The sequence below is a fragment of the Dipodomys spectabilis genome, unplaced genomic scaffold (genome assembly GCF_019054845.1).
Source record: "Dipodomys spectabilis isolate Male_0828 unplaced genomic scaffold, ASM1905484v1 ptg000009l, whole genome shotgun sequence".
Taxonomy (NCBI): domain Eukaryota; kingdom Metazoa; phylum Chordata; class Mammalia; order Rodentia; family Heteromyidae; genus Dipodomys; species Dipodomys spectabilis.
The window spans coordinates 11,495,230-11,514,817 of record NW_024870686.1 but is presented as its reverse complement, the minus strand read 5'-3'; the positions used below and the strand labels follow the sequence as shown (position 1 = coordinate 11,514,817).

Sequence of the window (19,588 nt, the reverse complement as noted above, 5' to 3'; positions counted from 1 at the left end):
ATAATCTTATAAATATGTTAGAAACAATCACATGAAAGAAAAAAAACATTTGAATACTTAACTTGGGGTTCATTTTCCTATTTAAATATTATTGGATAATGAGGCTGGGCAGGTAGCTCAGTGGTTGAGTACTTGCCTTGCATTCATGAGGTGCTGGGTTTGATTCCTCAGCACCACATAAGCAGAAAAGAGCCAGAAGTGGCACTGTAGCTCAAGTGGTAGAGTGCTAGCATTGAGCTGAAGAGCTGAGGGACAGCACCCTGACCCAGAGTTCAGGCCCCAAGACCAGCCAAAAAGAAATTGAATAATAATATAAGATATATAATAATATAATAATGTATAACAATATAATAATATAATAGATAATCTAATAATCATGTTGAATGAGTTCCTTCATATTTACCCTATGTTTACGTTTAAGACATTAGGTAAAATTTTATTATGTAAGAAAATGATTTGTATATTGAATAAAACATTTTGAAGCTTAATATTTCTATATCACAAATGACAATAGTAACACATATAAACCATTGGATCTAATTTACGTTATTTTCATTGCAAGATAATACTTGCCATTTTTTATTTTCATTGAAATCAATTTAGTTGATTATAATTATGTTAAATTATGGAATAATTTGCAAGAGTCTTTATGTAAAGTATGCAAAATCTCCCATCCATATACCTTTAAAAAATCTAAGTATTAGTATCTGTGCAAGTTTAGCTTGGATAGCTTTGTATAATTTATATTGGCTACCATGGACCATCAAGCTAATTTTCATGGTCAGGTTCTGACTGTAGATTTACTGAACCATTAAGTTGTTTAACAATGAGATGTACAAGATACTTTGTTGAAAATGAACTTTACAACTTGGGTGGGGGAGGGAGAAGTTGGGGAGGGAAGGGATGGTAGGGGAAAAATAAAGGAGAAGGTAACAATAATCGATAGGAAATGTGCTCCTTACCTTACTCATGTAACTGTAACCCGTTTATACAATATCTTTACAATGAAAATATATGTCACAGAAGAACAATATATGAAAAAACCTCGCTATCTTTGAATATAAACAAATATAGCTCAGTCATTTTGCATTTAAAAAAGTTGAGAAACTGGCTGGTTATGACTTAGGAAACTGTTTAGAACATAAATAAAATTAATTACTCCATTACTTTCAGAATGCAAATGTCATGAGAGCAGCAGGAAAATGATTTCAACTATTCCTCTTTGAAATCTTTCTTGAAGTCAGTCAACTTTACAACCAGAAAAAAAGAAACATATTTAATCCTAAGTGGATAATAGTCCTGAGGACTATTGTGAGGAAACCCCTCACAAGAGTGAGCTCTTCCACTGGACCTTATCCTAGGAGTGGGAAAGGCTACTCGAGACCCCAGTAACCTTGAAAGTGACTGTCTAGATGGGAGACAGATGAGCAAGGGTAGCTATTGAACCCAACTGAACTTAATTTGGTCCCTAAGAGAAACTCAATTTTCAAATATCCTAGGTTTAACCTATAGAAACACGTGATTATGAAACAGTACTGTTATAGAATTATTTTACTATACCCTTTATTGATGGCAAGCAAAGCATAGGCCTAAGCAATTTTTTTCATATTACGAAGTCTTACCACACAAAAAAGTAACCAAGTAAATGATTCAGTATCCTCTACTTGCAAAAGCAAAATGTATTATCTTGGAAGTACAGCTATTGGACATAGCCTACAGAAAATTTTTATTATGTTACAAATTCTCATATTTGTTGAACATAGGTGGTTTTCATCTATTGCATTTCTGTAATTTTAGGCTTCAGGGAAGAGATATTGAATCTAGCCTGAATATATTCAGAGAAAAAAATCTTTAAAATGCCAGTGTTATTTGAATTTAATGTACATTGAAAGAGGGAATTGCATTAAATTATTCTAGGAGCAAAAAATCATGGCTTGTTTACTTTCAGACTTATCAGAATGAATATAAACTTTTCTGACAATTGAGCATAAAATAAATACAAAAAGAAGGAAGGAAGGAAGGAAGGGAGGGAGGGAAAGAGGGAGGGAAGGAAAGAGAGGGAAGGAGGGAGGGAGGGAAGAAGGGAAGGGGAGGAAGGAGAGAGGGCAGGAAGGAGGAAAAGGAGGGTTAGAATGGAGGAAAATGAAGGGAAGAAGTGAGGGAGAAAAGGAATGTAGAAAGTCAAGAAAATCATTTGACATCTAAGGACTAAATATATTTCGATTATCTGAATAACTAGTTCCTAATCAAACTTTCAATTTTTCTAAAACTCTTGAAGCATTATAAACTACTGAGTACAGGTAAATCGTACTCAACTGAATTGAATAGTCATTGCTACTAAGGGAAAATGGAACACTGGGAGTCTTAATAATAAGCATGTGTATGATTACGATGGCAACAAAATTTATGACTAGGCCAATCACAGTCACAATTAGGTAATGCAAATTTCCTATCAATGTCTTACAATATGTGCCATTCACTTTCCGGGGCCCAAGGCCTTAAGGCTTATGAAGATCAAGGGTTCATGTGTCTTCCAGAGAAAATGTCTAGAGTTAAAAGTGTTTCCTTAAAAATAATACAATGCTACTTGAATGATGTTACCCCTTCCATCATTGTTTCCCATCCCTCCAGTCAGTTTGTTTTAATTTTGCAGGCTACATATGACATTTTATGACTGTATTCCCCTTTAGTATTCCTCTCTTCATTCATATACTTCTGTCCCCTTCACTTCACTCTCCACCTTTCAAATACCTGTTTCCTGGCATTCACTTTTACACTATAGATTTTCTTTCAATTTTAACAAATGTTAAATTAAAAAGATCCTTAAGTGTTTTTCATTAACATCACAAAACAGGACACTGTAGTCTATTCTGATATTGGCTTTACTCAACAACTTACATTTATAATTTTATGTCATTTAAAATTATTTAATTCTTGATGTCTTGGAAAAGGGCTAGTGTGATTATTTAATACATTTGCCTGATAAAGATCAAAGGTAGAATGAAACATTAGCAAATTGGTTCAGTAGGTAGCTCTGCGCACTTGTCCCTGCAAAGAAACACTTCATAGCAAGGAGAAACTTCCATAAACAACTTGTTCAGGACTCTAGAAAAAGAGTCAAAATTTTCTAAAAGCAATGAGCAAATGTTGAGTCAAGAAAATTTCAGCTGCAAAACAGTACAGCAGTTTTGTGTTTGGGAGGGTTTTATTACTTGCCTTTCCCCTCTTCTCTTCTGGCCTTCTCTTCTGGCCTCCCTGTGGCCTTTGTCTACAGACAGGGCAGTCTGTGTTCACACTTTGAGATCCCTGGTCCTTCCAGAGGAAGCAGCAAAGACCCTCATAAATGACTGTGGGTGTCTATTCTAAGTTGCCAAACACTGTCTGGAGGACTGGTGTCAGGCAACTGAACTTCAAATAAGAGCTGAAAAAGCAGGGCTCATTGCTTAAAAACACTGCAAGATGAACTAACAACTGTTAGATGCCTGGGGCAAGCGATCGCAGTGGAAAATAAAACAGACTGTAAAGCACAGTAGCAAAAGCTGGGGAGAACTTCCTTGGGAAATGTAGGCATTCACAAAAACGTCATGAATACAGAGGGATTTAGAAAGCCATGTGCATGCTCAGGGCAAAACGTGTGCAAGGAGAAGTTCTGAGAAAACCCATGCTATTACCTTGAACTGATCTCTAGGCTCAGTGGAAGTAGTAGTTTGGAAAAAATAGAAGCATAAGACACTTAAACAGAAGGATGAATGTCAAAAGAAATATTGGTCAAGGTGCCAAAATTGGATGGAGGACATACATTTATAAACCCCAAGAAGCTAAGTAAGTCTAAGGAAAATAGATGGACCGATAGCTACCCCATAAGACATTGTCATCAAAACACCCAAAGACAAATATAAATAGAATCTTGAAAGCAGCAAAAGGAAAAGTTTTCAGATAAGACTTTACTCACCGTTCTGTAAGCAATCAATCAGATTTGTCAACAAAATCATGGAGGGAAGAAAGCATTTTGATGATATAAAAATCCATATGAAAAGAGTCTATTGCTTTTTGTTTTTGTTTTGTTTTTCTGGATTTATATCCATCACCCTAGGTAGGCAGTAACTTTTCAGTCTTTCACTTTGTACTTTGCTCTGGGTTATCATGACCATATTGCTTTTACGCTCAGAATGTCATTGTACTGGCTACCAGACGATGAGATTGTGCTGCTGGCTCACCTGGTTTGCCAACAACTGTCAGTGATGATGTAGCTCCTTAGATCAGCCTTGGCAATGTCCTTCAGTTTCTCCTGAAGACCACGTTAAACATGAATGTTGGGTACAGTGACAAGATACAAGACTCCATTGACTTCTATCTACTTGGGTGACATTTTCTCCTTGTATTTCTCTATCTCATGTCCTTCTTCCTTCCAAGACACAAGTCATGGTGACTTCGATCAAGCATGAGACACAAAAGCAAAAGACTGGTATAACCTACAACTGAAATCCATGTATGCACAAGGTTGAGTCTCTTTAACAAATACTGACAATTTATATTTGCTGCATACTCAAAATCTTAACTGTTGCAACCGAAGAGAAGGTCAAGTACTAGTGTGTCCATGAAGAGGCTAGATATGCAATTGATTTGCTCAACAGAGAAATGAGAAAGAAAGGAGAGGAAAGAAGCCGTGGTGAACTGAAACAGACAGAATTATTCTGGATTTTGAGATTTGGGTAGAAAAAGACACAGGAAGATAGTAGAGCATTTTATAACTGCAGGGATGGGCTGGATATTCAGGTTCTCTTCAAGTTAACAGAGCATGCGTGTTTAAAAGTGAAATTCTTTTTTAATACTTTACTGAACTGTATTCTCTGAAAGGAACACTATGCTTAGACTGAACCACATGTTCCCAGGTATAATAAAAAGTACACAAAGTATAAAACTATTGTGCAGTTTTTTTCCTACAAAACTCAAACACAAAAAATGAAAGAGTGAATTTATTGTATTATTTTAAAATTGTATAGTAAAATAGTATTCAAAAATTAAATGAAACCCTCAAAGCTCTTTGTGGTTCCCTGAATTAAAAGAGAGAATAACAGAATCACATGCCTTGAATTACTTTAGGAATAAAAAGAAAAAGATTAAAATACATTTGTTAATCATTTAGCAACCTCCCTAGGGCCAAAAAAGTTCACACAAACCTTCTGTTAAATTTTTTTTTCACAAAAATACCTTTGACGCTTTATGCTTGTTTCATTTCTCTAAAGAGTATTAAAATTAATGACAGAAATTACATACTTTTCCATTCTTTTAATTATAAAAAAATGACCTCACTAAAGTTTTAGTGGCAGTAGAAAGTGAAACATAATTTTGAATAAGTAGCTGTTCAGGAAGTTAGGGCACAATGGCTTTCTGAGGCCTACAGTCATACTCCAGTCAGCAGAATGATTCGATTGCTGGATTGATAGACTAGGAAAGTGAAGAATAAATGAAAAGGAGACAGGGAGAAAGAAAAAGATAAAAAAGTAGGTGACTCCAAAGAATAACAAATTTTCTAGTTGTCTTTTTTACTATTTGACATTTGTTTTGAATTCGTCACTGTGGTATTATTAGACTTTTTTTTGTAGCTCTGGGATTGAAATCAGGTACAGAGGCATGAGAGTCAGCCTTCTAGCATTGAGCCACATCCTAGATTTCTAAACATCTTCTGGTCACAAAGTAAAGTAACAAGTTAATTTAAAGGAAAGGCTTAGGGGAGCACAATGATGTTAAACAAGTATTTTTATTATAATATTCACATTCTACACTTTATTTTCTACTTAATATAAAGTTCTATTCCAATCCAGGTATAGTAGCATATACTGAACACTGGTAATTCCAGTGATTCAGCCTAGGCAGGAAAATTGAGTTCAAGGTCAGCTTGGGCTATGAAGTTAAACTTTATCTCAAAAAAACCCACCCAAGACAAAAAAATAAAAATAAAAATAAAACAAGAAAGAAGCTGGGCGCTGGTGGCTCACTCCTGTAATTCTACCTACTCAGGAGACTGAGGTCTGACAATCATGGTTCAAAGCTAATCATGGCAGGAAAGTCTGTGATCACAGAAAAAGCCAGAAATGGCACTGTGGCTGAAGTGGTGGAGTAAAAGCATGAGCAGAAGGAGTTTAGCGAGAGCTCCCAGGCCCAGCAAAAAACAAAAAAAAAACAAGAAAGAGAGAAAGGAAGGAAGGAAGAGAAAGAAAGAAAAGGAAAGAAGGAAGGAAGGAAGGAAGGAAGAAAGAAAGAAGGAAAGAAAGAAAAAAAGAAAGAGATAAAAAGAGAAAGAAAGAAAGAAAAAAGAAAGAAAGAAAAGAAAGAAAGAAAGAAAGAAAGAAAGGAAGAAAGAAAGAAAGAAAGAAAGAAAGAAAGGGAAGGAAAGAGAGAAGGGAGGGAAAGAGAGAAGGGAGGGAAAGAGAGAGAAGAAAGGGAGGGAGGAAAGAAGGAATGAGGGATGAATGTAGGGAAGGAAGGGAGGGAGGGAGGGTACATTGCAGGTAATCTACAAGTTAAGAAAATAAGGAAAATTTATTATATAAAAAAATTCCTGCCAGAATATTATATTTCAGGATACTGTGCTGAAATCCAACTAGAATGTACATGCACCTTACAGAGGAAGAGTTTTGTGTGCTAGAGCAACTTTGCTATATTTTGATATCTTGAAGAAAACTAACAATAACTTAATATTGAGAAAAATGTATTGAGATATACCATGAATGTATAATATTCGCTATCTCTGGATTATGCTATTTCTGTAGAGAATTTAAACTTAAAATGGTTTATTACTAAGTGGTAAGTCCTTATTCCATGATGAAGAAGAATAGCACTATTTCATGGGTAGCTTTCTAGCACGCTATGTGATATGATTAGTGTAACAGACAAGTATGGGAGACTCTAACAGTCTAGTATATCCTATCTGTAATGTGTAGGACCAGAAATGCTTAGGATTTCTAATTTCTTTGATATTTATGAATATGTAAGAAATCCTGAAGAAGAGATCCAAGTCTAAATAAAAATTCATTCATCTGTCATATTCACTGTACATATAACTTGAAGATAACTTTATACAATATTTTCATTCACCACCTGTCTTTTTACTGCAACCTGTCATGTGAAGTCAGGTGTGGAATTTTCCACTTGTGGTGTCATTTTGGTGCTCAAAAAGATTTGCATTTTGGAGCAATTCATATTTCAGTTTTTAAGATTAGGGATGGCCAACCTATATTTCTTCACTGCCTGTCTATCTTGCTGCTGTGGGCTCTTTAGGAAATCTCTTAACAGCCCTCCCCTGCTAAGACAAAAAATGGAATGAGTATAGGTGGGTCACCTCATTCATGCTATGGTGGTGAGGGCCAATGATGAGCATGAATTATAGGAAGACACAAGGTAATCAATTTCATGGGCCCTTGATATTGACTAGACCTCTCAGGTCTGATAGTGGTACTGCAAAAAAAAGTGAATTGCACTGAAGTTGTTTTGATTTTCCACCTATATACTTCGTGTGTTAACAGTAACAATCAGATTCCTATTTGTCACAGCTTAATCAGTGTTAAAAATGCGATGGTGCTCTGAAAATTATGTATTGTATAGCTCGACTTATAATCTTTAGGGGTGAGGAGATGCTATGTGGAGCTGCTTAGTTTAACATAGTGAAGAAAATGTATTCTAGAAGAAAGCAGTTGGAGGAGTTAGTTCCACAGCTGCCTGAGGGACCCCTGCCATGTACTGTATAGCATCTCTAACACTCCGTAGGGGTTCAGAGGAAGAAAAGAGAGAAAGAGAATTGACACAGAGGCTGATCCTCAATGGAGTCATCACAGAATTCTCAGCCCAAGAAACATTGTCAGGTCAGCTTCCCGGATAAATGTCATTTCTCCTACCTTCCAGCTCTCTGGCTCCTTTCATTCTTCCTCTTCTGTTCTCTCCTAGCCTCATATTTTTGTTTTTTTACCTTTCTTTTCTTTATCTAGAAAAGCTCTGGGGTTTCATTGAAAAGCTCTTAAATGAAAACTTGGCTTGTCCTAGATAATGTCTGCCAAGGGCTTCACCGAAACACTCATTAAGTCAGTGTGCACCGTGGCCTCTGCAAAGACTCTGGGAAGTTACAGAGGAGACAACAGGGAAGAAATGAAGAACCTTACTTTGGAGTTCTCATGATGTAAAAGGATACGAATGTGGTTAGGCACCGAGGACATATTTGTAAGCAATGCCAGACTGAATAAAACTTTTAACAACCAACTCCAACCCTAAGGGTGCAAAAAACAAACAAAGTAATTGCCAGAAGAGCTGAAAGTACAACTCAGGAGTTTTCCATTGGATTTAGGAGGCCTCTGGGAACTACTACATCATGGAAAGGGAAATAATATCTAATGATGATTTTGACTAAAGAAAAACTGGTTGTCTGTGAGCTTCAGAGAGTGACTGAATATAATACTAGCTCAACCTGGGGTTTGTTTAAGCTGGTGTGGTGCTCGCTGAGAGCTGGCCACAACTTTTTGGAGCCTCAGTAACATCCCTGATGAGGGGTACGAAATTAAGCTAGCCAGTGACACTTGCATTCCCTGCTATTCCTTAACAGTTTTGATCATGTACGGGTCTATACCTTGTATCTGCTTCCCACTATAATGGTTGTGATCACACTTGATTCTGTCATGAAAATCTTTGGGCTTGCTGTCTAGTAGCATTTAAATGAACATTGTTATTCTTATTGCTGTTAAGAGAAAGGCAGACTACACTTGTTTCAGTTTACAATTAAGGAATAAATCTAGTTTAGTATCGTTCTGTGCTCAGAATTACATGGGCGCAGGGTGAATTTTGAATATATGATAATGACAAAATAATTTTCATAGTTCTGATTAGTCATTTTTGCATAATTATCTTGCTTTCCTCTATAATTCATAGGCGACATCTCCACCATGACTTAGTCATAGAATGCTGGCTTCATTGTGTGAAAAGAAAAGTTTCAGAGTTTGATGAAAAGCTTTAGGGAATTGATTTTTGTGTGTGTGTGTGTGTGTGTGTGTGTGTGTATATAAGCCATGATCGCTAGACTGATTGATCCCTCTCTGATCCGTACCTCTAGTTCATTCATTCTCATAGACAGATGAATGTGGTTCTTGGTTGTTACTTCCTCATACAGGTTTAAAGTCCGTAAGCATCAATTTGTGAATATCCATCTTCCCAATGGAGACACATAGTTATTGTTAAAAAAATCAGTAAAATGTGGGATCAATTTGGGGTAACTTTTAAAGGTTGGTGTTCTGTAAGAAGTCATTTTGAAGAACTTCCCAACAGCATCCAATGGGGATCTTCTCAAAAACTTTAGTCACAGCAAGAATTGACAGAATCGAATATATTCGTCGGAATTCTTGTGTGTTAAAATTCTAGCTCCCTACCCTTAAACTCTGTAAAAATATACTTCTTAGCAAGTTAAATAAAACATGAAATTGGATACTATTTAAATTCTATTCAACATCTTCATATAAATGTGTTTTCATAGTGATGAGAAATTCTTTAAAATCCAAATGTTTTAAGTGCCAGATCTGAGCAGAATTTTAACATGAGCAGATGCGATGTATAGAATATTTATCTTTGTTTTTTTTATGATCTTGAACTGAGATTTCTTTGCTTTTAATTAACAAATCCTTCAGGTTGGCATTGAATGGATTGATTTCTAACGTCAAGTAGCCTGGGGAAGCCTACAGACTCCTTACCGCCTCTGGAATTGCACTGCAGAAAATCAGAAATGCCTTTATCTGGTCAATCCAGATTTCCATTCCAACCAAGTGAAATTTAGAGTTTATCGTCATATAACAAAGAGTATATTTATTTTCTTGCATGTCCTCATTAGGAAAACCACTCAATTCCATTAAGTTCAACATATCCCAAACAGAAAGATTTGGAGTTTCAAAGAAACAAGTTCCCAGTAACATAAACATCTTAGCCACAAAGATTGAACATCTCTGCGTTGAAGTCTTCAACCATTGATTTGCCTTTCTTTCCCTTTGTTTCTAAGCTACCATATTTCTCTATTCCTTCTCTTTTTCCTCAGGCTCTCACCTACCACTCAAATACTAATTGCTTATGTGTCATTTTTATGGATTGAAATGTCTCTCCCCCCTCTCCCCACAAAGGTCATGTGTTAGAAACAGTCAACCAAGTTCATAGGTGGGCCTTTGGAAGTGCCTAAGTTACACTAAAGTCATCCTTCTTGATGGGAATAATAGCTTTATTAGAAAAGGAAGACCTGAGTTAGAGGCTTTCCCTCTGTCTCCACCATGATGTTTTCATCATGACATAGCAAATACACCCATGTTGGATACCCAAACTTGACCATGGACTTCCTAACCCCCAGAGCTTTATTTCCATTAAAAACTAAACCCATCTCAGGTATTTGCATTAAGCCACATACAGTGGACTGAAAAAATCAGAGACCTTATTTTTTTTCTTTTTTTTTTTAAAACCATGGTCCTGATGAGAGTCCTAACCCTAAACCTAACCCTAGCCCTAACCCTAACCCCTTTCTAAATCACAACACGATTTACCAGCCACCACTAGCATTCTGTCTAAGAGATCTGATTTGTGTGTCTAAAAGAATATTTTCCTCCATCCTGCAGATTGTTTTCAGTGAGAGATTGTCACCACAAATTTGCTACTTGCCAAGAACATCAACAAGGATGAGACTGTTGAAAGGGATGGCGCTGATCAAGAGGCATTGCATTCATAAATGGCAGCTCCTTTGTACAACTACTTAAAGATAATAAAAGTACTTTTTTTTTAAATTTTATTTTATTTTAATTGAGAACATACTGTACAGAGGGGTTACAATTACATGGGCAGGATAATGCATACATTTCTTACCAAGCATTGCAGCCTCCTCCTTTGTTTACCTTTCACCTCCCTTCCCAGCCTCCCCCCTCCCCCCACCCAATCATATCCCCCCTCCCCCCCCCAACGACATTGTAAAGCTGGTTTTGACATGACATTTTGTCCTTCTCATTGTTGCAACAGGTCCACCTGAATCCTTAAACGACTTGTTTGTCCCCGTCTCCTCCACATGTTATACTGATATCAAATATAGTGAAAGCGGGGGTTACACTGTGGGGGAGGGACATACAAAGCAACAAAGAAATAATATTATAAATGCGTTAGAAACACATGCATGAAAGAAACAAAAACATTAAAATACATATTTGAGGGTTCGTTTTCCTAACATCACATTCTCTGACTTTTTCCGCTTGACTCATACCTATACTAGATATTGCAAATAAGGGAAACCATGGGACCTATGTTTCTTTGGGCCTGGCTTACTTCACTTAATATAATTTTTTCCAAGCCTTTCCATTTCCTAACAAATGGGGCAATGTCATTCTTTCTGATGGAGGCATAGAATTCCATTGTGTATATATACCACATCTTCTTGATCCATTCATCTACTGAGGGGCATCTGGGTTGGTTCCATATCTTAGCTACGGTAAATAATGCTGCAATAAACATAGTTGTGCTGGTAGCTTTAGTGTGGTCTTTTTTGTAAACATTAGGGTAAATGCCCAAAACCATAGGGGAGTTCTATGTGAAGTCTTTTGAGGAACCTCCATACTGCTTTCCAAAGTGGTTGAACAAGTTTACATTCCCACCAACAATGAAGTAAGGTTCCTTTCTGTCCACATCCCCTCCAGCATCTGTTGTTGTTAGAGTTCTTGATTTTTGCTGTTCTAACTGGAGTGAGGTGATATCTCAATGTTGTTTTGATTTGCATTTCTTTTATGGCTAGGGATGTTGAACATTTCTTCATGTGTCTATTGGCCATCCTTCTTTCTTCTTCAGAGAAGCTTCTCTTTAGGTCTTTCGCCCACTTACTTATTGGGCAGTTGTTTCTTTGAGGATTTGTTGTTGGGTGGTTTAATTTTTTGAGTTCCAAGTATATTTTAGATATGAGACCCTTGTCCGTTGTATGGCTAGTAAAGATCTTCTCCCAATCCGTGGGCTTTCTATTGATCTTGCTAGCTATGTCATTTGCCCTGCAGAAGCTCTGCAACCTTATACAATCCCATTTGTCCAACCTTTCTTTGATTTGTTGTGTTTCCGGGTCTCTATTCAGAAAATTTCGGCCTGAGCCGAGGAGACCCAGGGTTTCTCCGATTCCATCCTGTAATGTTTTCAGAGTTTCTGCTTTGAGTTCAAGGTCTTTGATCCATTTGGAGTTGATTCTGGTGCAGGGTGATATATAAGGATCTAGCTTTAGTTTTCTACATGTAGTTAACCAGTTTTGCCAGCACCATTTACTGAAGAGGCTGTCTTTCTTCCATTCTATTGTTTTAGCTCCCTTATCGAAGATTAGATGGCTATAGGTCTGTAGGTTCATTTCTGGGTTTTCAATTCTATTCCATTGGTCCTGAGGTCTGTTCTTATGCCAATACCAAGCTGTTTTGATTACTATGGCTTTATAGTAGAGTTTGAAATTTGGTACTGATATTCCTCCAGCAGTGTTCTTTCCGTTGAGGAGCGTTTTTACTATTCGGGGTCTTTTATTGTTCCATATGAATTTTTGGATTGCCTCTTCTATTTCCTTGAAGAATGAGGGTGGAATTTTGATAGGTATTGCGTTGAATTTGTAGATAGCCTTGGGAAGTATTGCCATTTTCACAATGTTAATCTTTCCAATCCAGGAGCATGGGAGGTTTTGCCATTTTTTAAGTTCTGTGTTGATTTCCTTTTTCAAGATTTTAAAGTTTTCATCATAGAGGTCCTTCACTTCTTTAGTTAAGTTAATTCCTAGGTATTTTATTTTTTGTGGGGCTATTACAAATGGAGTTGCTTTCCTAATTTCAGCCACACTTTTCTCATTGTTGGCATACAGAAAAGGCATGGATTTTGGGGGGTTAATTTTATAACCTGCTACTTTGCCAAAGTTTTGAATCAGCTTGAGTAATTTGGGAGTGGAGTCTATGGGATTCTTTAAATACAAGATCATGTCATCTGCAAAGAGGGAGAGTTTTATTTCTTCTTTCCCTATTTGGATCCCCTTTATGTCTGCATCTTGTCTTATTGCTGTAGGTAGGCATTCTAATTCTAGATTGAAGAGAAGTGGAGAGAGTGGGCATCCTTGCCTTGTTCCTGAGTTAAGAGGAAATGGCTTTAGTTTTTCACCATTGAGTATAATGCTGGCTGTAGGTTTGTCATATACAGCCTTTATTGTACTGAGGAATGTTCCATGGATTCCTAATTTTTCCAAAACCTTCATCATAAAGGGGTGTTGGATCTTGTCGAATGCTTTTTCTGCGTCTATTGAGATAATCATGTGGTTCTTATTCTTGCTCCTGTTGATGTGATGAATAATATTAATTGATTTGCGTATATTGAACCAGCTTTGCATCCCTGAAATGAATCCTGTTTGATCGTGGTGTATGATTTTTTGGATGAATTGTTGAAGTCGGTTGGCCAAAATTTTGTTGAGAAGTTTTGCATCAATGATCATCAAAGAAATGGGTCTATAGTTCTCTTTCTTTGATGAGTCCCTGCCTGGTTTTGGGATGAGGGTGATGATGGCTTCATAGAATGTGTTCGGTAGTGAGCTTTCTCTTTCAATTTCATTGAAGAGTTGGAGGAGAATTGGTGTGAGCTCTGCTTTGAAGGCATTGTAAAATTCCACTGTAAAACCATCTGGTCCTGGACTTTTCTTAGCTGGGAGGTCTCTTATTGCTGTTTCTATTTCAATGCTTGATATGGGCCTGTTAAGATACTTTAACTCATCTTGGTTTAGTTTTGGCATGTCACTATTTGCTAGGAAGAGGTCCATTTCTGTCAAGTTCTCAAACTTATTAGCATAAAGTTTTGAGAAGTATTCCCTTATAATGTTCTGAATCTTGCTTGTTTCCGTGGTGATGTTTCCATTCTCATCTCTGAGTTTATTAATTTGGGTGTGTTCTCTTCTTTTTCTGATAAGATTTGCTAAGGGTCTGTCAATTTTGTTAAGTTTTTCGAAGAACCAACTCTTTGTTTTGTTGATTCTTTCTATAGTTTTTTTGGATTCTAATTCATTTAATTCTGATTTAATTTTGATTATTTCTTTCCGTCTACTGGATTGGGGTTTATCTTGCTGCTCTTTTTCAAGGAGGTTTAGATGCGTCATTAAATTGCTAGTTTCAGATCTCTCCAATTTGTTGATGTAGGAGCTCAGAGCTATAAACTTGCCTCTGAGTACTGCCTTTGCTGTGTCCCAGAGGAGCTGGTAATTTGTGTGTTCATTTTTGTTGAATAGCATGAACATTTGAATTTCCTTTCTAATCTCTTCCATGACCCACTCATGATTCAGCAGTGTGTTGTTCAGCCTCCATGTGATACTGGACTTTCTTTGGTGGCTTTTGGTGTTGAGTTCTAATTTTATTCACTTGTGGTCAGAGAGAATGCAAGGTATAACTTCAATGTTTCTGAATTTAGACAAGTTTGCTTTGTGGCCTAAAATGTGGTCTATTTTAGAAAACGTTCCATGTGCTGCTGAGAAAAACGTGTATTCTGATGCTGCTGGGTGAAATGTTCGGTAGATGTCTGTTAAGTCTAGTTGATCTATGCAGCTGTTTAGATCTGAAGTTTCTCTGTTGAGTTTTTGCCAAGTTGATCTATCTAGTGGGGAGAGTGGTGTGTTAAAATCCCCAACAATTAATGTCTTTGGATCTATATGGGATTTGAGGGAAAGTAGTGTTTCTTTGATAAATTTGGGTGCTCCATTGTTTGGCGAATAGATATTTAGAATTGTAATATCCTCCTGAAGGAGACATCCTTTAATTAGTATGTAGCGACCTTCTTTATCTCTTTTCACGAATTTTAATTTGAAGTCTATTTTATCTGATATTAGGATTGCAACTCCCGCCTGTTTATGCGGTCCGTTTGCTTGGTAGATTTTGTTCCAGCCTTTAACATTGAAAATGTGTTTGTTTTTACGGGCAAGGTGTGACTCCTGCAGGCAGCAGATAGAAGGGTCTTGTTTTTTAATCCAACTAGACAGTCTATGTCGCTTAATTGGAGAGTTCAGTCCGTTAACATTAAGAGATAGGACTGAGAGGTATTTGGGAGTTCCTGCCATGTTATCTACCTTCTTGGGGGCTGCGAAAACTGGGTTCTTCCTATGGTTCTTGGATTCTCAGTTTGGGTGCAGTTTCTTGGCCTTTATTGCGGTCTTGTTGGTTTTCTATGTGTAGGACATCTTTAAGAATCTTTTGTAGGGCTGGTTTGGTGGAGATGTATTGTTTCAATTTTTCTTTGCTATGGAAGGTTTTTATTTGGCCTTCAGTTATGAAGGAGAGTTTAGCTGGGTACAGTATTCTTGGTTGATAGTTGTTTGTTTTTAGGGCATGGCATACATCATTCCAGGCTCTTCTTGCTTTGATTGTCTCTGCTGAGAAATCTGAGGTGTTTCTAATTGGTTTCCCTTTATAAGTGATTACCCTTTTCTCTCTGACAGCTTTAAGGATCTTTTCCTTGGTCTGAGTTGATCCTGTATGGATTATAATGTGGCGGTGGGATGTCCTATTCTGGTCTGGTCTATTTGGGGTTCTAAAGGCTTCTTGTATCTGGACAGGCCTATCTTTTTGCATGTTTGGGAAGTTCTCTGCTAGGATCCTGTTAAACAAATTTCCTAGACCATTAACTTCTGTTTCTAGGTGCTCCTCTACACCCATTATCCTTAGATTAGGCCTTCTGATGGTGTCTTCCAGGTATTGGATAGATCTATCATATTTCTTGGACTTGTCTTGGATGGTTGTATGTTCTTTCTCTATAATATCTAGGCTGTCTTCAATCCTGAGATTCGATCTTCTGCATGGTCTAACCTGCTGTCAAGACTCTCTACTTTGTTCTTTATCTCTTTTCCTTCTAGTTGGTCAGCTTTGATGGCTTCAAGTTCTTTGTTGAAGCTCTGTTTTAGGTCTTGTATGAATTTCTTTACTTCCTTAATTTGGTGTTCAGTGTTTGTCCTCAAATCACTTAGTTGATTGGTTATGGTTTCTTTGGGCTCCCATTCCTTCTGTTGGGTTCCATTCAGCATTCCCTTTGTGGTCTCCCTGACTTTCTTCAGCTCTTTGTTAATGGATTCCATGAATGCCTTTAGTGATCTTTGTGTGTTCTCTACCTGGTCTCTCAATTCCTGTATTACTCTTTGATTAGCTTCCTCCCGTTCGTGGGATTCCTGCAGATCTCTTTGAGTGTTCTCAGCCTGCTCACGCCATTCCTCCCTTTCTCTTTGAGTATTCTCAAGCTGTTCACGCAAATCCTGTATCAGTTTTTGAGTAGCTTCCTCATGCTTATGATATTCCTGTATAAACTTCTGGGATGCCTCCTCTCGCTCCCTATCACGCTCATACAGAGTCCTTTGTACGTTGTCAAACTTTTCATTTATCATGTTTGCCAGCAGTGTTTGTAGAGCTGTTTGGGAACTCTCCTCTGGATTATTCATTATCTCTTCTAACCCCTGATTATCAAGATTGGGAATTGAGATACCCGAATTTGCCATTTTTCTTGTGTTTTTCCGGCTTACTCTGCCCATTTGAGATGAAGATAGCACCAGTTTTGTGCTAGAACACTATCTTAAGGCAACCATCAACCAAAGTTTGCATTTGTACAGTCAATAGTCTACAGATACAATCTAGTTCAACAGATACATCTATTCGACATCAAACAACTATATGTTAAAGGGCTTCGAACCGCAGAGAAGAATTTGGCAAACCAGAAATTATTAGGGTTAGGGAGAGATGTGGGTAAAAAATAGGAATAGATTGGTGTGGGGAGGCACAGGAGGAGTTAACTATGTCCTAATCACAATGCAGGAAATAGGTTGGGTAGGATGCAAGTAGAGAGAGAGAGAAAAAGAAGAAAGGGAAAGGGGAATGAAAAGAGACCAGAAAAAGAAAAAGAAACGTAAAAATTAATGTTATTTTAGAGATTAAAGGACCATCTATTTATAGAGGAATATGAATATGTTGAGAGAAAGGGAGGGACATAGAGGAGATGTGAAAAACTTTAAAAAAATGCTTAAAATATTATATAGGTATAAAGAGGTAGTACTGCTATTAATGAATTTAAGTCTCAGAGGTTTTGAATTGAGTAATAAGTTTGTGGATTAAGTGTGTACACAATGGGGGATAGGGTCTACTGGTTAACTACGGGTTTATCTGAGGATGTGCAGAACAACAGTTAAGTTATATAAAGAAGAACAAAGAGGAAAAGTTGGAAAGGATAGGAGAGTGAGAAGAAATGATCAGAAATTCAGTAGAGCTAGACAAAAAACAAAAAGATAATTAAGAATGAAAGAAAAAGAGAAAGAAGACAAGAAAAGAAAGGAAAACACACATTCACGTATTCCTAAAATAAAAATTATAAGAGGAGAAAGAAAAAAAAAAGTTAATGGAAAACAATTATTTTTTCAGAAGAGGCAAAAATTAAGGATTAATAAAAGTTTTAGAAAAGCAAAAAAAAAAATTTTTATATATATATAAGGTAACATAGGACGAAAAAAAAAAAACAAAACAAAAAAAGAAAAAAGAAAAGAAGAAGAAAAAAAAAAACAAAAAAAAGTTCTTTGATTTTTTTTTTTTTTTTTTGGGAGGGGTGGGAAGAGTCCTGTATCTCCCTTTTGTCTGTAACCAGAGTGTGGTTGGAGTCTCTGGTCGGCTTGAAGTCCTGTGGCTTGATTGGTTTCTTAAGTCAGTTTGTTGGAACAGGCAGAAAAATGCTCTGCTTTACCCAAGATTTTGAGATTCCCCCTCCCAGGTTAGTTTACTGGGAGGGTGATCTGCTTTGAGAATCACAAAAGAGGGGGATGCAGTGATGAGGCTAGGTTCTGGGTAGAGTTGAGGCCTTTCAACAAACAGTAGCTTTTCCCTGGGGCTATTTCGTGAAAAAAACTCACAGCACCCAGCCTGGAGCCATTCTCAGGGTTTCTGTTTTTCAATTGATTGTGGTGGCTGCTAGAGGGAGGGGCAGCCTCTGGCTCTGGTTACCCGGTGAGGAGAGCCACTCCAATGGCTGGCGCCTGAGCTGGGTGACTTTTCCCTGGATGGAACTGAGTCTGTGAGGTCACTTCGCCATTAAGTTCTTGTGACCTGCTAAATGACTCGTTTTATTCCAAGGCCTGAGCTGGAGCTAGCCGCTCCTCCGAGCTTTGTCGCTATCCAAGATGGAGATCACCGGTGCTGGGGGGGGGAGGGGTGGCCTTCCCTCCTCTGCTCCCTGGGAAGGAGTGAGGAAGTGGGGCTACTCATGCCGAGTCTTGGATCCTGGGTCGTCTCTGGTCTGCAAAGTGCAGGATGAAGTTGTCCGCTCCTTGTCGGTTCTTGCTGGTGTTGAGTAGAATCCGCTCACCCGCTGCGTCTGGCTCCTTCGTCCCGGACTCTCTGTGTGAGCGCTCAGGTATGGCCGCGGCTGCGGTCGCCGCTGCGACCCTGCCGCCGCAGCAGCAGCTGCTGGCAGAAGCTCAGATGTGTCTGCTTGGCTTCCCCTCTCTTGGCTAACTCTCTGTCCTGTGATGGCACACTTGGTGTGATTCTCTGGCTTGGGACTGTTCACTGGAACTCTGAAACTGTTTTCTATGCAAGAGCTTGTTCAGATTCCAGCTTCTCCTCCGCCATCTTCCCGGAACCCCCCTGAATATTCTTGTCTAATAAAACACAATTGTATTTCTTTCATGTCAAGAGAGACCATAAAATCTACAACCCCTCTACCCCAACTTCTCTGCTGTCACAAATGCTCTAGATCCAAATAAAATATCAGCCTTTTCTAGTATACTCATTCAGCATTCTGGAAGAAAACTCAAGCCCCTTTTACTCCCTCCTATACATTTGATTCACAAAGTCATTGATCCTGTTGTATCTCTCCAGCTGTCATTTGACAACAGATCAATTATTTTATCACTTTATCCTACAGGTAATGTAACGCACGATTTTATAGTCCAGTGCTTTTAAAGAATGCTCCACTTAGAAGATCATATGAATAACTACTAGTTCAAGCAGGGAATTGTTAATAGACCATAAAAAGGTATTTGTTCTCATAAAGTATCAGTCATTGCTTTCTTACCATTCCCTTTATACAAGTCCTGTGTGGATGCATCCTGGCAGTAAAATTCCATTTTTGAACCTTAAAATAAGCTTGGAAATGCCTTAAGCATCTGCTTAGCCAAAAAGGCATGACCTTCGCTGAGTGTTGATGCCAGGGCCTATTAGCTGGGCTCTCTGTACATTTTATGACTTCTTACAGCATATTTTAATAAATTAAAAGATAATATAAAACATTTATACCTAAATTGCAGACAGATTGGGATAATAATAAATTAGTTATAAAAGGTTTGATAGCTGAATGTTCAATGACTTGAGAATGGTAGAGTCTCAAAAACAGTAGCTTTTGCTTCAATGGAAATAGGTGGAAAGATCTAGGAATAAGAGCAAAGGATATAGCACGGAAAAATTACTTATTATACCATATCAGACATTTGGTATGGTATAATAAGGCTGTCCAATTTGTGGTAGTTGAATAGAGAAATGCAGAGGTCACCTGGCTTATATCATAAGTGTAAAGTTCCAGAGAA

At 37.7% G+C, this 19,588-nt stretch overlaps 1 long non-coding RNA gene across 1 annotated transcript; it reads right to left on the bottom strand.

Moving 5' to 3' along the window:
- Window positions 1-1,370: 1,370 nt before the first annotated feature.
- Window positions 1,371-19,264, bottom strand: LOC122127721. Its single transcript, XR_006151262.1, has 3 exons — window positions 19,252-19,264; window positions 19,002-19,003; window positions 1,371-1,495 (listed from the first exon to the last, which is right to left on the bottom strand). It is a non-coding gene; the product is annotated as an uncharacterized LOC122127721 (long non-coding RNA).
- Window positions 19,265-19,588: the final 324 nt, after the last annotated feature.